This window comes from Callorhinus ursinus, unplaced genomic scaffold (assembly GCF_003265705.2).
Source record: "Callorhinus ursinus isolate GAN/ISIS: 27379988/994484 unplaced genomic scaffold, GSC_fseal_2.0 scaffold4, whole genome shotgun sequence".
Classification (NCBI taxonomy): domain Eukaryota; kingdom Metazoa; phylum Chordata; class Mammalia; order Carnivora; family Otariidae; genus Callorhinus; species Callorhinus ursinus.
The window spans coordinates 144,075,499-144,088,085 of NW_027397066.1; the positions used below are offsets into that span (position 1 = coordinate 144,075,499).

The 12,587-nt window shown below is 39.3% G+C and overlaps 1 protein-coding gene across 11 annotated transcripts in view; it reads right to left on the minus strand.

Annotated features, from left to right (window-relative positions):
- Nucleotides 1-3,485, minus strand: part of NEK1 (NIMA related kinase 1) — a 215,923-nt gene extending 212,438 nt beyond the window's left edge. For 9 of the 11 annotated variants that reach the window (XM_073892490.1, XM_073892491.1, XM_073892488.1 and 6 more), the window contains exons 1-2: nt 3,346-3,483; nt 2,906-3,033 (exon numbers count right to left, since the gene is read on the minus strand). The gene's annotated coding sequence lies outside the window, so the exon portion shown is untranslated. Of the gene's footprint in view, nt 1-2,905; nt 3,034-3,121; nt 3,291-3,345 lie in introns of those variants that run through there. The other 2 variants (XM_073892483.1, XM_073892484.1) reach the window with 2 other exon arrangements.
- Between the last annotated feature and the right edge of the window lie 9,102 nt (nt 3,486-12,587).

Below are 12,587 nucleotides of genomic sequence, written 5' to 3' on the forward strand. Positions count from 1 at the left end.
AACTACATAAAAAACATGTATAAATGGGGTGCCTGGGTGGCTTAGTCAGTTAAATGTCTAACTCTTGATCTCAGCTCAGGTCTCAATCCCAGGGTTGTGAGTTCAAGCCCCACGCTGGGCCCCACGATGGTGTGGAGCCTACTTAAAAAAGAAAAAAATCATATATAGCAAAAGCTAGTATAAGTCAAAATTCAAATGACAAAAAGGAAAAAAATATATATATATTAGTTCATATCACCAAGGGCTCACTTTTCTAATAAATAAAACATTCCCACATATTCATAGGACAAAAAAAAAATCTAACAGAAAAATAAACAATGGATATGAAGTTTCAAGTTAACAACAAAAAGGAATGTAATTAATATTAAAATGTGCAAAAGCACCCAATCTCTTGTAAAGAGAAATACAATTTTAAAGTACAGGATAGGGGCGCCTGGATGGCTCAGTCATTAAGTGTCTGCCTTGGGCTCAGGTCATGATCCTGGGGTCCTGGGATCGAGCCCCGCATCGGGCTCCCTGCTCAGCGGGAGGCCTGCTTCTCCCTCTTCCACTCCCCCTGCTTGTGTTCCCTCTCTCGCTGTGTCTGTCAAATAAATAAAATCTTTAAAAATAAAATAAAATAAAATAAAGTATGGGATAAATTTTGTTATGTATATTTTACCTTGATAAAAAAAATACAAGTGACAGCATTTTTCACCATTCAGAATGGCAAAAATCAAAAAGTTTGTTACTGTACTATGCTGGAGGGGAATACAAGGAAACAAAATACGGTGAGAATACAAATACTAGGGAAAATAGAGAGATACAAATACTAGGGAAAATAAAATTCCATAATATCTACCAAATTTATCAGTGTTCACTTTGATCCAGCAATTCCATTTTTAGGAATCTACCCTGTAAAATTTCCAAACATATGAAAATGATACATACACAAAGTTTCCCTGTGCAGCACTGTCTGAATTGGTAAAATGTAAATATCCATAAGCAAATCAAAAAGAAGCAACATTTATATTGATATGGATAATTTCAGTACCAGAATTATAAACATGGCATACTATCATTTGTGTATTAAAAGGAAATATATATAGGCATATGCTTATACTTATTTACTTATACATGTGAATGTATGCAAATATATAAAACCCCTACATGTATACACACACACCTAATTGCTTGTTTTTGTAACACCTCTGAAGGGATACACAATAAGCTGGTACACCATTGTCTGACTTCAAGGCAGGGAACTGAGTAAGAGGAAGATTTTTTTTAATCTTTTATACCTTATGAATTTTAAGTCATATGAATGTATTATTTGTTCAAAACAGTAAAATTTTAAAAATAATAAATGCTGACAGAAAGAAAAATGCTAGCTAAATCAATTTCTGCAGTTAAAATCCTTGGACAGTTCCCCACTTCCAAACTTCTAAACCTGACATTCAAAGTTTTCCTATATGGCATACTTCTTTTCAACTATGTCAACTATGCTCCACAAAAATATCTTAGCCTCTAGGCAAATTAGACATCTTTCCTTACATTTAACTAAAAAAAATTTTAAGCTACAATAAGCAATGTTTGACATAATAAAATTTGTGTACCAAATACGAAAAATGCCAGAGGACATGAGCAAAAACTATATCCCCTCCAGTCTGGAACTTTAAGTCTCTTCAGCTGTTTCAGCTATTTGATGGACAAATTTTCCTGAAGGGAAACATTGGTCGAGGAATGTCAGTAGATTTCAAGAAGTTCCTATGGTACTGTCTGCAGCTACAATCCATATATATGGTTTCCCAAATATTAAGTAACATTTGGATGGTGGGAAAAGGACAATTTACCTTCTCGGTGAGTCAAGTCCCTGACTTATTACTCAAAAAAGCAGAAAGCAAAAATGGGATTCCTATTAGACTTTCTTCAAAACATTTGTTTTTCCTCTCTGTAAGCCTAACACAGATAACAATTAATGGTTTCCCTAATGGAAACTACCAACGTCTAAATAATTTATATTCATGAAATGGTGTCATGACCACAATTAGATTAGAAGGGAGAGATCAGAGAAAATGTACTTGGAATACAATGTGAAATACACAGTTTTCAAAAAAAAAAAAACTGTGGCCAAGTTCCATAACCCTTACTAAACTCCTAATGCTGACTCTTACTTTGTAAAAACCTGTTTTCCCACAAAAGAAGCTCCCTACCTTTCACCTAGAACAAAGAGCAATCTTAAATAAAATAGATCTGTGGATTCTTTAATACCAAACAAATCTAAACTAGAAACAAAGGGCTACTTCTCTCCATATTTGGCTCCCCTCCATCATCTCTACAATATTGCTGCATCATAAGAAAAGGCTACTATTAGCATATATTGGATATTACTTTTAATCCTTCATAAATACTTCTGATGTTACCATGGCAATAAAAAATTTCTGCTTCTTGGGGACGGAGCCTACGTTAGAGAATAAAAATTAGGCCTGTATAAAAGAAGTTATGATGAACTCTCAAAGTAGTACAACTTTTAACGCCTCCCATAGGGAAATTGTTTCAAATTATGTAAACTGAAATATAAGATTATAAGCTAACCAGTTAACTGCTACCCATTTTTAATTAAAATCTATATGTCACTTAAAATCGGAAACAACATAAATGCAAAGTAAATGACTGCTTATCCATACCAAGATTTCTGTTATTTTAATTCCTTTATCACTATAGCTTTTTAACTAATGTCCAAGGACTGCTTTGTAATGCATATTGTTCTTTAGAGAATTAACACTTTAGTGAGGTGTAAGTACTATTTTCTGTGCACTTAAAGTATCCCTGCAAGCTCTACATAAGCAAGTCGAAGCAAGGTCTCCTCATTTCCAATATGATTTTACTCTTTTGCATATCATTGCTTCCCGCAAGTTCAACTCACCTCAACGACACAGGGTGTTTAGTCGGAATAACGGTGAGATCAATAAACAAGCATCCGCCTAGGTGTAGCAGCCTTCCTACGGCAGTTAATGAGGCAGAGGCACCATCCCGGATTTTGAAAACGACATCCTGAAAGAGAAACCAAGTCTATCTAACCTGCAGCAGGTCACAGGCCAGTTGAAGGAGGGCAATGAGACTCCCACTCCCGACACCAGACTTTGGCTGACCCCTCAGGCTTGACTTCCTCCCGCCTCCGGCAACGCCCCGTGAGACAGGTCCACACTACTCGGGGCAAACAAATTGGTTTCCGAGCCCCTTGGAAACGGCGGGCGGTGGCAGGGGGAGTGCCCGGGTTACCGCCCCTGCAACTTCACAGAGGTTGTTGCTAGTGGCCTCGGCAGGATGGGGGTGGGGAGATGGCATTTGGGACTGAGAGGCTACCTGCCTGTCACGTCCTTCTGCCTCGCAACGCCGGTACTGGACTCGGAGCTACGCGGACAACTGCTTACGACTCGGAGCTGACGACTCTGCACCCTAGCGCCCCAAAACCCTAGAGCGAATGCAGAGGAAGGGGGAGCGGCCGGCGCGTCACTGGCGCTGGCATGTGACGTCAGCGCGCGGAAGCCGGCGCGCATTGGGGGTGGCGGGGAAGGAGGGGCGCGGAGGGGCGGAGCCAAGGCACAGCAGGTGGGAGATGATGCGGGAGAAGGAAAAGATGAAAAGGAAAGAAAGGAGTAAGGCAGAGATGAGGGCTAGAGCTCAATAATGGAAGCTGATTTTGAATAAATCATTTTATAAATTTGTCCCACATATACTACACAGAGAAAGGGATTTTTTTTTTAACGTGAAGTCTGTTACTTAGGGATACCGCATTTTTAAAAGTAATTTTGCTTTAAAAAGCTAGCCTTTTTCTAGCACATTTTGGATGATTAAAGCAAGAAACTATTTTTAAGTATTGAAAAATTTTTAGAAGACTATAATGTGGCTTTCTACACATTTACATCCAATGTGTGTATAAATTACTTGCTGGTATATTGAAAGATGGTTGAACTTTAAGGCAGGACTTTAAAAGATAAGAACAGATTTTCTTGTTTAAGGGATTAGGTCTATTGTCCTTAATAGCCCTATGGCTAAATTGCCTTACCTTGAGTACCTCTGAGATACTGGAGAATCCAAATTTGAAGCTGAAGGAGGATGATAGCTTGTCTACTACATAAGTTACACTCCAGGTTGTACCTGTTGTACATGTGATATATGTAGCCCCCTGGAGTATTCACAGATTTTGCCAGAAACCTCAGAGGTCAAAGATTCAGATCATTGCTTCAACGAAATCTGCTTCCTTCTCTCTCATCCTCTCTCCAACACACCAAAACCCAAGACCTCTCCGAGTTTTTCCAGTTTTTGGTTTAGCCATGCTTTTATAAGAAACACTTAAAAAGCAAAAAGAAAAAAAATACTTTATTACTAGCATGGAAATTGAAAGTTTTTGGCTTCTTTGCCAGAAGATGGCACTGCAAGTCATCTAACCTGGCAAATTGGAGAAAATCTGCTTTGGTTTATCTCTTCAATCTCCACCCAAGCAAAAGACTTGTTTTCCTCATTTTCTCATTTCTAGGCTAACCTCCTGTGACCCCCCCCACCTACAGTTAGTAGGAATTTTGGTGTCTGAATGCACAATAACTCTAGTGCTACCCACGTACTTTTGTACAACAAAGCAACATAAGAATGTTGCCAATTGCCAATCTAAGTAAATTCTCTTTTGCTGCTTTCATGAGGAATGGCTAGTCAGATACCCTCCTTAGATCATTTTTCAGGCTCCTTGTCATAGACTGTTGGTGGGAACATAAAATGCAACAGTCTTTGTAGAAGGTATACTAGCAATATGCATATCCTTTTGACTTCTTTTGCCAATTCTGTAAAATAGCACCATACAACATGCCACTCCCAGAGTGATAGAATTGCTGGCAGAAGGGAATGGCTTAGGGGCACCTGAGTGACTCAGTCAATAGGCGGCTGCCTTTGGGATCAGGTTATGATCCCAGAGTCCTGGGATCGAGCCCCGCATTGGGCTCCCTGCTCAACCAGGAGCCTGCTTCTCCCTCTCCTGCTCCCCCTGCTTGTGTTCCCTCTCTAGCTGTCTCTCTCTGTGTGTCAAGTAAAAAATCTTAAAAAAAAAAAATAAAATAAAATAAAAAAAGAAGGGAATGGCTTATACAACCTCCATTTACTGGTAATCTCTACCATTTGTTTCTCTGTATCTGCCAGGGTAGCAGCAAGACGAGTGAACAAGCAGTTCTAGACCTGGTTGGGAAAGAGAAACTCTTAACACTGCAAGTTATTCTTTTTTCCCCTTCCCTGAAGGCTTAAAGATTTTGTTGGCTGGTTAGAGGGGAGGGAGTAAAGCTAATCTGAGTATTGGTAGAGTTTTTGTTATTAATGCTTCAGCTCAGTTCTAATCAAAAGAAACTATAATTTCCAGTACAACAACCTGATTTTATTCACATAACTTATTTTGCTATGCCTCCAAATATTTCCTATATGCTGAGGGCTTACTAATTTTTGCTTGTTTGGGTTTATTTTTTTCCAATTTTATTAAGATATCATTGACATACAACACTGTATAAGTTTAAGATGTACAGTTTAATGATTTAACATATATAATGAAATGGTTATCATAATAAGTTTAGTTAATATCCATGATTTCATATAAAGAAGAAAAAGTTGTTTTTCTCTTATAATGAGAACCTCTAGGATTTTTTCCCTTAACAACTTTCAAATATACTATACATCAGTCTTAACTATAGTCATGTTGTACATTATATTTCCAGTACTTAATTATCTTATAACTGAAAGTTTGTAGCTTTTGACACCTTTATCAAATCCCCCCGTGTACCCCACCCTACTGAGGCCTTTTTAAAATGCATACTAAGATCTGTGGTCAAAAGATAAATTAAGCAACCAGAATAGGCAGAATAACGGCCACCCAGTTATGTCCCTGCCCCCAGGCCCTGGAATCTGTGAATATATTAGGTTACATGGCAAGGGGGAATTAAGGTTGCAGATGGAATTAAAGTTACTAATCAGCTGGCCTTAAAATAGGGAGATGATCCTCCATTATCCAGGTGGACCCAGTGTAATCACAAGAGTCCTTAAAAGTGAAAGAGGAAGGCAACAGAGTCAGAATTTAGAGGGAAATGAGACTATGGAAAAAGTTTAGAATGATAGGTTATGAGAAGGACTCAACTCCGCTGTTGCTGGCTTTGAAGTTGCAAAAGACACGAAATGGATTCTCCCCAAGAGCCTCTAGAAGGAGGCTAACACCTTTATTTTAGCTAGTGAGATTCAAGTTGAACTTCTAACCTACAGAACTCTAAGATAATAGACTTGTGTTGTTTCAAGCCACTAAATTTGTGGGAATTTGTTGCAATAGCATATTAATACAAACTCCCATTCTCTTAAGGTTCCAGGAGCAAAGTAGATCAGGCTGACAGGTAAATTATTTTTATTGTGTAGGAAAAGCCCAAAGCTGGATCTGTAAAAACACCTTATTGGGAATTATCTCAGCCCAAGAAAGCTCCTTCTTAACCATCTTCCCTAAAGTAAAGGTTCTGGTAAGGACCCCAATCAAACAGGATCCCTTCTGGAACACTTGCTGAGAAAGAATGAGATGAAGCTGGAAGTATTCACATTAGGAAAAATAAAGAAAATGTTCAAGGGCTTTCATTGGTTATAGTCCTCACAATGTAAAACACCCAAGTCTGTTGAAGAGGAGATTTACCACCACTAGATTCTTCTAACAAAAATACTGGAGGAATTATAGAGAAGGTTCTTCCCCAGATGGAATCTATTGTTATATCACCAAAATATCATGTAGCACATTGTTTAGACAGATTGCCCCATGTACTGGTTCTGGGGCACCTGGGTGGCTCAGTCGTTAAGCATCTGCCTTCGGCTCAGGACATGGTCCCAGGGTCCTGGGATCAAGTCCCACATCGGGCTCCCTGCTCAGCAGGAAGCCTGCTTCTCCCTCTCCCACTCCCCCTGCTTGTGTGCCCTCTCTTGTTGTGTCTCTCTCTGTCAAATAAATAAATAAAATCTTTAAAAAAACATAAAGTACTGGCTCTAACTGAATGCTGCTTATTAACTGGGAATAATTAGGAATATGCATGTTTAGGTCTAAACTTAGAATAATTAAAACAATTTCTGAGAGTGGAGCTCAAGCAAGAGTATTTTTTGAAGCTCCCTAGGTGCTTTTGATGCAAAATGAAGGTTGAGAACTGCTGACAAGATGGTTGTATGTTAGAAATCATGGATTTCAACATAAACACGTTCCTGTAAAGAAATAAGGTAGTGCACAGTATAAACAAAATTACAGAGAACAAAATGTGCACGTCAACTCATTCTTGCCCACTTCCAAGAGATCCTTAGGATAATCCCCCATGTAGGAACTAATACACTACCATAAAAGGATTTAGGATTTATTTACAAAAGGATCATAGAAAGCAGATATGATTGATTAATAGCCTGTGACTATTATCTACTAGTCTCAGAATCTCTGTGCTCCCTCCCAAAATTAGGCTACATATCTGCAGTGAGAGAAGAAAACATCTAATGTCTGTAAATCTCTGGTAAAATGTGTCCAACAGTGTTCTAAGTAGAATAATATTTTGCTTGGATATTACCACGGTTCCATGAATTCTACCTTGAATAAAGTAATGAAAGAGTCATGAGACGTTTGACTATATTGTGAACACCCCCATTATCACCATGGGCACAATACCAACTCCGTAGCCCAGAACTGTACTGGTTGAGAATATTCAATTCTGCTCTGGAAAAAAAGAAAGAGGATGGACATGTGTTAAGCACAGATAAAGTTACTAACCTGTGACACATGCCGGGTAGATGACGTCAGCAGGGCATGTTCTTACCTGTGACATATGCTGGGTAGATGACGTCAGCAGGGCATGTTCTTACCTGTGACATATGCTGGGTAGATGAAGTCAGCAGGGCATGTTCTTACCTGTGACATATGCCGGGTAGATAAAGTCAGCAGGGCATATTCTTGTGAACATAGGTAGAACAGGCTAGAAAGACCAAGAGATGCCTAATACTAATGAAGCGCTAAACTTACAAGAGGAGTCTAATGCTCATTGAGCACTATATATTCATGATACACTCAATATACACAAGACACTCAACATTCATGGGTCTTAATTCTGCCCCCCAGTGGTGACACTCATACTGTGTCCCACATGACCTTCTCCAAAGGTGCAAAACCTGCTCACTAGGTTAATTGACAAGCTATCGATGTGCCCAGGCACTCTTGTCCTTGCATCTCTTTGGTAGAGCCAGAGTGTCATTGGCTTAAGCATCTCCCGTCTCTGAACCTTTGCTCAAACATCAACTCTGGTCCTAATTACCTCACCATCAACAGGAAGGCTAATATGCCAAAAAGAGAGACAGGACATATGAGCATTGCATAACCACGTGTTTCAAATCATGCGTCTTTCCTCTCCTTTTGTACCCTACCTTAAGTGTGTTAATTTTTCCCGCCTTGCTTCTCATGGTATGTTAGCCTTTCTGTGACTTCTGGGATAGCTTGTCTGGTAGTATATTTGCGGACTATCATTATACTAAGGTGATTTTCCACGTAACACCAAGCAGGTAATATTTGGATATTACTGGGACTGTGTGTTATAAAGAACTTTAAAACAGTGAAACTCTTTTGTCCAATATCCTATAATTTTTAACTCTGCACTCAAAAAAATACCAGTGTAGAATTTCCTGGCAACAAGGGGGAGAATCCTTAATTTTGGCAGGTCCTAAGATATGTCCTTAGAAGAATTTTTAATCTTTAGGTTCTCCATATAAACCCTATTAACAATTTTTAGAATAGTCACTGTAATAGTTTTTTTTTTTAATTACAAGAAGCCAAATTTCTTGATCCTACAAAGGTCACTTGAGTGGCCCTCTGATTACTGTGTATGTTGGGTGACTAGACCTCATTGTTCCAGAATTAGATAACAAGAATTTTGGAGTGTTTTGCCTATTTAAGTGGCATAGCCTGAGATTCAGACTTATGGAAATATGTGTGAACTCCTAGCTATAATTTTACACAAGACCTAGTGACAGGGAAGAGCAAAGGGGGTTGTGATATAGTTACACTGAAAGAAAAATGATTTGTGGGTTAGTGCCAGCACGGAATCAGGAAGTGGATATAGTGATTTGAGTCTATGACGTTGTCAGCTGGTAGAAATGGATAAATGAGCCAAAAAAAGCTAGTGCTTTAGCGTATTAAGGCATAAAACCCTTCCAGGTGAAGGTAATACAAAGGGGATTTCCTTTTCTCAAAACAACAACAACAAAACATAAAAAACAAAAAACAAAAAAACCCAAACCAAATACTGTATCAGGGAAGAAAGAAGCACTCTTTCATCACCTTTGGTAGGTGGCTTTGCATTGGAGAACAGTGACTCCTATCTTCCTTTATTCTTTTTGAACTGGAATGCCAGCAACTGTTATACCTCTCCCACCATTCTATTTTGGGAGTGTTGGAACCAGATAACTTGGCTCTTTAGTTTCACAGGTCCACCGATGAAGAATTAATAGATTACAACCAGGAGCCTCATCTTCATCTGATTTGGAAGAGATTTTGGAGTTTGAGCTGATGATACTTAGATTAAGATGAGGTTTTGTACTTCAAGCTGATGCTGTATTGGGATGAGACCGATTGGAACCTTGGAAAAGGGTGAATGTATTTTACCTGTAAATCATCAGGGGCTAGAGTGTGGACTGTGGTAGGCAGAATTCTGAGATGGCCTCAAGCTTCCCATGCCCTGATGTATGCACCTGGTACAATTGCCTCTCCACAGTGTGGGCCCGACTGTGAATATAGGGATTTCACTTCCATTATAGGGTTAATCAATTGACTTCAAATTAATAAAAAATTAGATTATGATGGGTGGGATTGACCTAATTAGGTGACCCCTAAAAAGAGGTCAGAGATTCAAAAGAAATTCTCCCGCTGGCTTTGAAGACGGGTAAGCTGCTATGTGGTGAGAAGGCCATGAAGTTAGTTGAGGATGGTCTGTAGGAGCTAAGAGCAACCCTGGTCAATAGAGCTAGTAAGAAAGTAGGGACCTCAGTCCTGCAACCACAAATATATTGTCCCAGGACCCTAATTAAAACCCTTTTCTGTTACATGCAGCTATCAAAAAGGAGTTGAATCTAGAATGTTATTAATGCTTATTGAGTGCTCTGTGCCTTAAGGATCCAAGATATGTATGTAAGTCAGATATTCATTACTCTCTTATACTAGAGGGCCCAAGAACTGTACAGTCAAAAGCACTGGTGTGTAATGCACAGTTTAATAAAAATTTGGTAGGGAAGCAAAGTATACATTTCTTTTGAACATCCCCCTGTAAAACACTTGATGGCAAACTCTTCTCCAACACTTTACTCCAAAACTTCTCTGGGGCAACCTGGCTTTTTCTTCCCTTTCCCCTCTCAAAAGGAGAACAAAGTCCTCTTACCTCATGCCAAGCAGCTTCATGTCCTTCCCTGAATTCTAGGAACCAGCTGATACACATCTAGGGTCTTCTACCCTAAACAGTTATCAAAATGTTTGGCCAAGTCAAGGCAGGTATCTCTCAACAGGGCTTCTGGTGAATAAAGTTTCCTCCGTCTTTTTATATGTATAATATCTTTGTATGTGCCTAGAAAGTTCCTGGAAAGTTACCCAAGACATACTTAATAGTATTTTTTTTTTTGTGGACAGCGACACTAAGGTTGGCCAGGTTGTGCAGGACATCAACTTTCAATTTGTATTTTCTGTAGTGTTTCAAAATGTTTGAAGTCATTGTATTAGCTTCCTAAGGCTGCTGTAACAAAGTAACACAAACTGAGGAGCTTAAAACAATTTATTTTCTCCGTGCTGGAGTCTAGAAGTCTGAAAATTAAGGTGTCAGTAAGGTTGCACTCTCTTCAAGGGCTCCAGGGAAGAATGCTCCCTCGTTTCTTCCAGCTTCTAGTAGCCCCAATTGTTCTTTAGCTTTTGACAGCTTAACTCCATTCTCTGCCTCCATCTTCACATAGCCATCTTTCTGTCTTTGTGTCTCTTAACTTCTTATAAGGCCACTAATTATATTCAATTAGTCCATCCTAATGACCTTAGCTTGAGCACATCTGTAAAGAACATATTTCCAAATGAAGTCGTACTTGTGGGGTGGAGAAGGATCTTTTGAGGAGACATAGTCAGCCTATAATAGCCCTGGCTAACTTTTTTTTTTTTTAAGATTTTATTTATTTGACAGAGACAGAGACAGCGAGAGAGGGAACACGAGCAGAGGGAGTGGGAGAGGGAGAAGCAGGCTTCCTGCCGAGCAGAGGGCCCGATGCGGGGTTAGATCCCAGGACCCTGAGATCATGACCTGAGCCGAAGGCAGTCGCCTAACCAACTGAGCCACCCAGGCACCCCTGGCTAACTCTTAATTAAAAAAAAACAAAACTATTTAATGTGCAACATTCTATTAAGACAATGTCCTTGGTCTCTTTAAAACATTAGTATCATGAAAAATTGGGGGAGGAGCTCTTGAGGATTAAAAGAGATTTAAGAAACATACACAAAATGCAAGGCTTGAAACCTGATTGGATCCTGGTCTGAAAAAAAAAGCTGTAAAGATTTAACTGGCAAAATTTAAATATGGGCTGGTTATTAGATATCAGAGAATTATAGTTAATTTTCGTAGTTGTGATAATGGTATTGTTCTCGTGCTGGGGAAGTTGTTATTCTTAGGAGATGCATGTTGAATTATCTAAGGGTAAAGTATAATGTCTGCATCCTACTTTCCTCATGCTTCAGGGAAAAAAAAATCCCAATATTGATGAAGCAAATATAGCAGAATTTTTGAATGTAGGTGACTGATCCTGTCATGCCCATGATATCAATACCATATTCAGCTATTTTAAGTTAAATTTAGACATCACAAACATAAGTTTTTAGTATTTATCATATATCTTAAAGAAATGAAAAAACATTGCATAGGGGTATGCAACGTACTATTCTTTCAAGTTTTCTGGACGTTTGGATATTTTTTCTTTCTTTTTTAAAAAAGATTTTATTTATTGACTTGAGGGAAGGCGAGAGAGCAGAGGGAGAAGCCAACTCCCCGCTCAGAAAAGAGCCCCCACATGGGGCTCAAGGCCGGCTGGATCCCAGGACCCTGAGATCATGACCTGAGCAGAAGGCGCTTAACGACTGAACCACCCAGGTGCCCCATGGATATTTTCATAACAACCTTCGGAGAAAAACTACTTACAAACAAAACTTTCCAACCATCCCCAGTTACCAACGATAAAACATAAACTCTTTAGCATAACTGCTGACTTCTGCATCATCACCTCAATTCATTATCCCCATACTACATCTTGCACATTATATTCAAGTAAGGATAACAATACAACTAACTTTAGATTTCTTCCTCCCTTGCCTGAGGTTTCCACCAGGTACTGTTTGCTCCTTCCCCGCGCCCCCACCCGTCTCCCGCGCCTCAATTTTTTTTAAACTCCAGATCAGATGTCAACTCCTCTGTAAGGATTTCTTCCCACCCTATACTTTCAGAAAAGTGCTCCTTTTCTTGAGCAGTCATTCATTACTGCACCGGAATATAAACCCCTTGAGCACG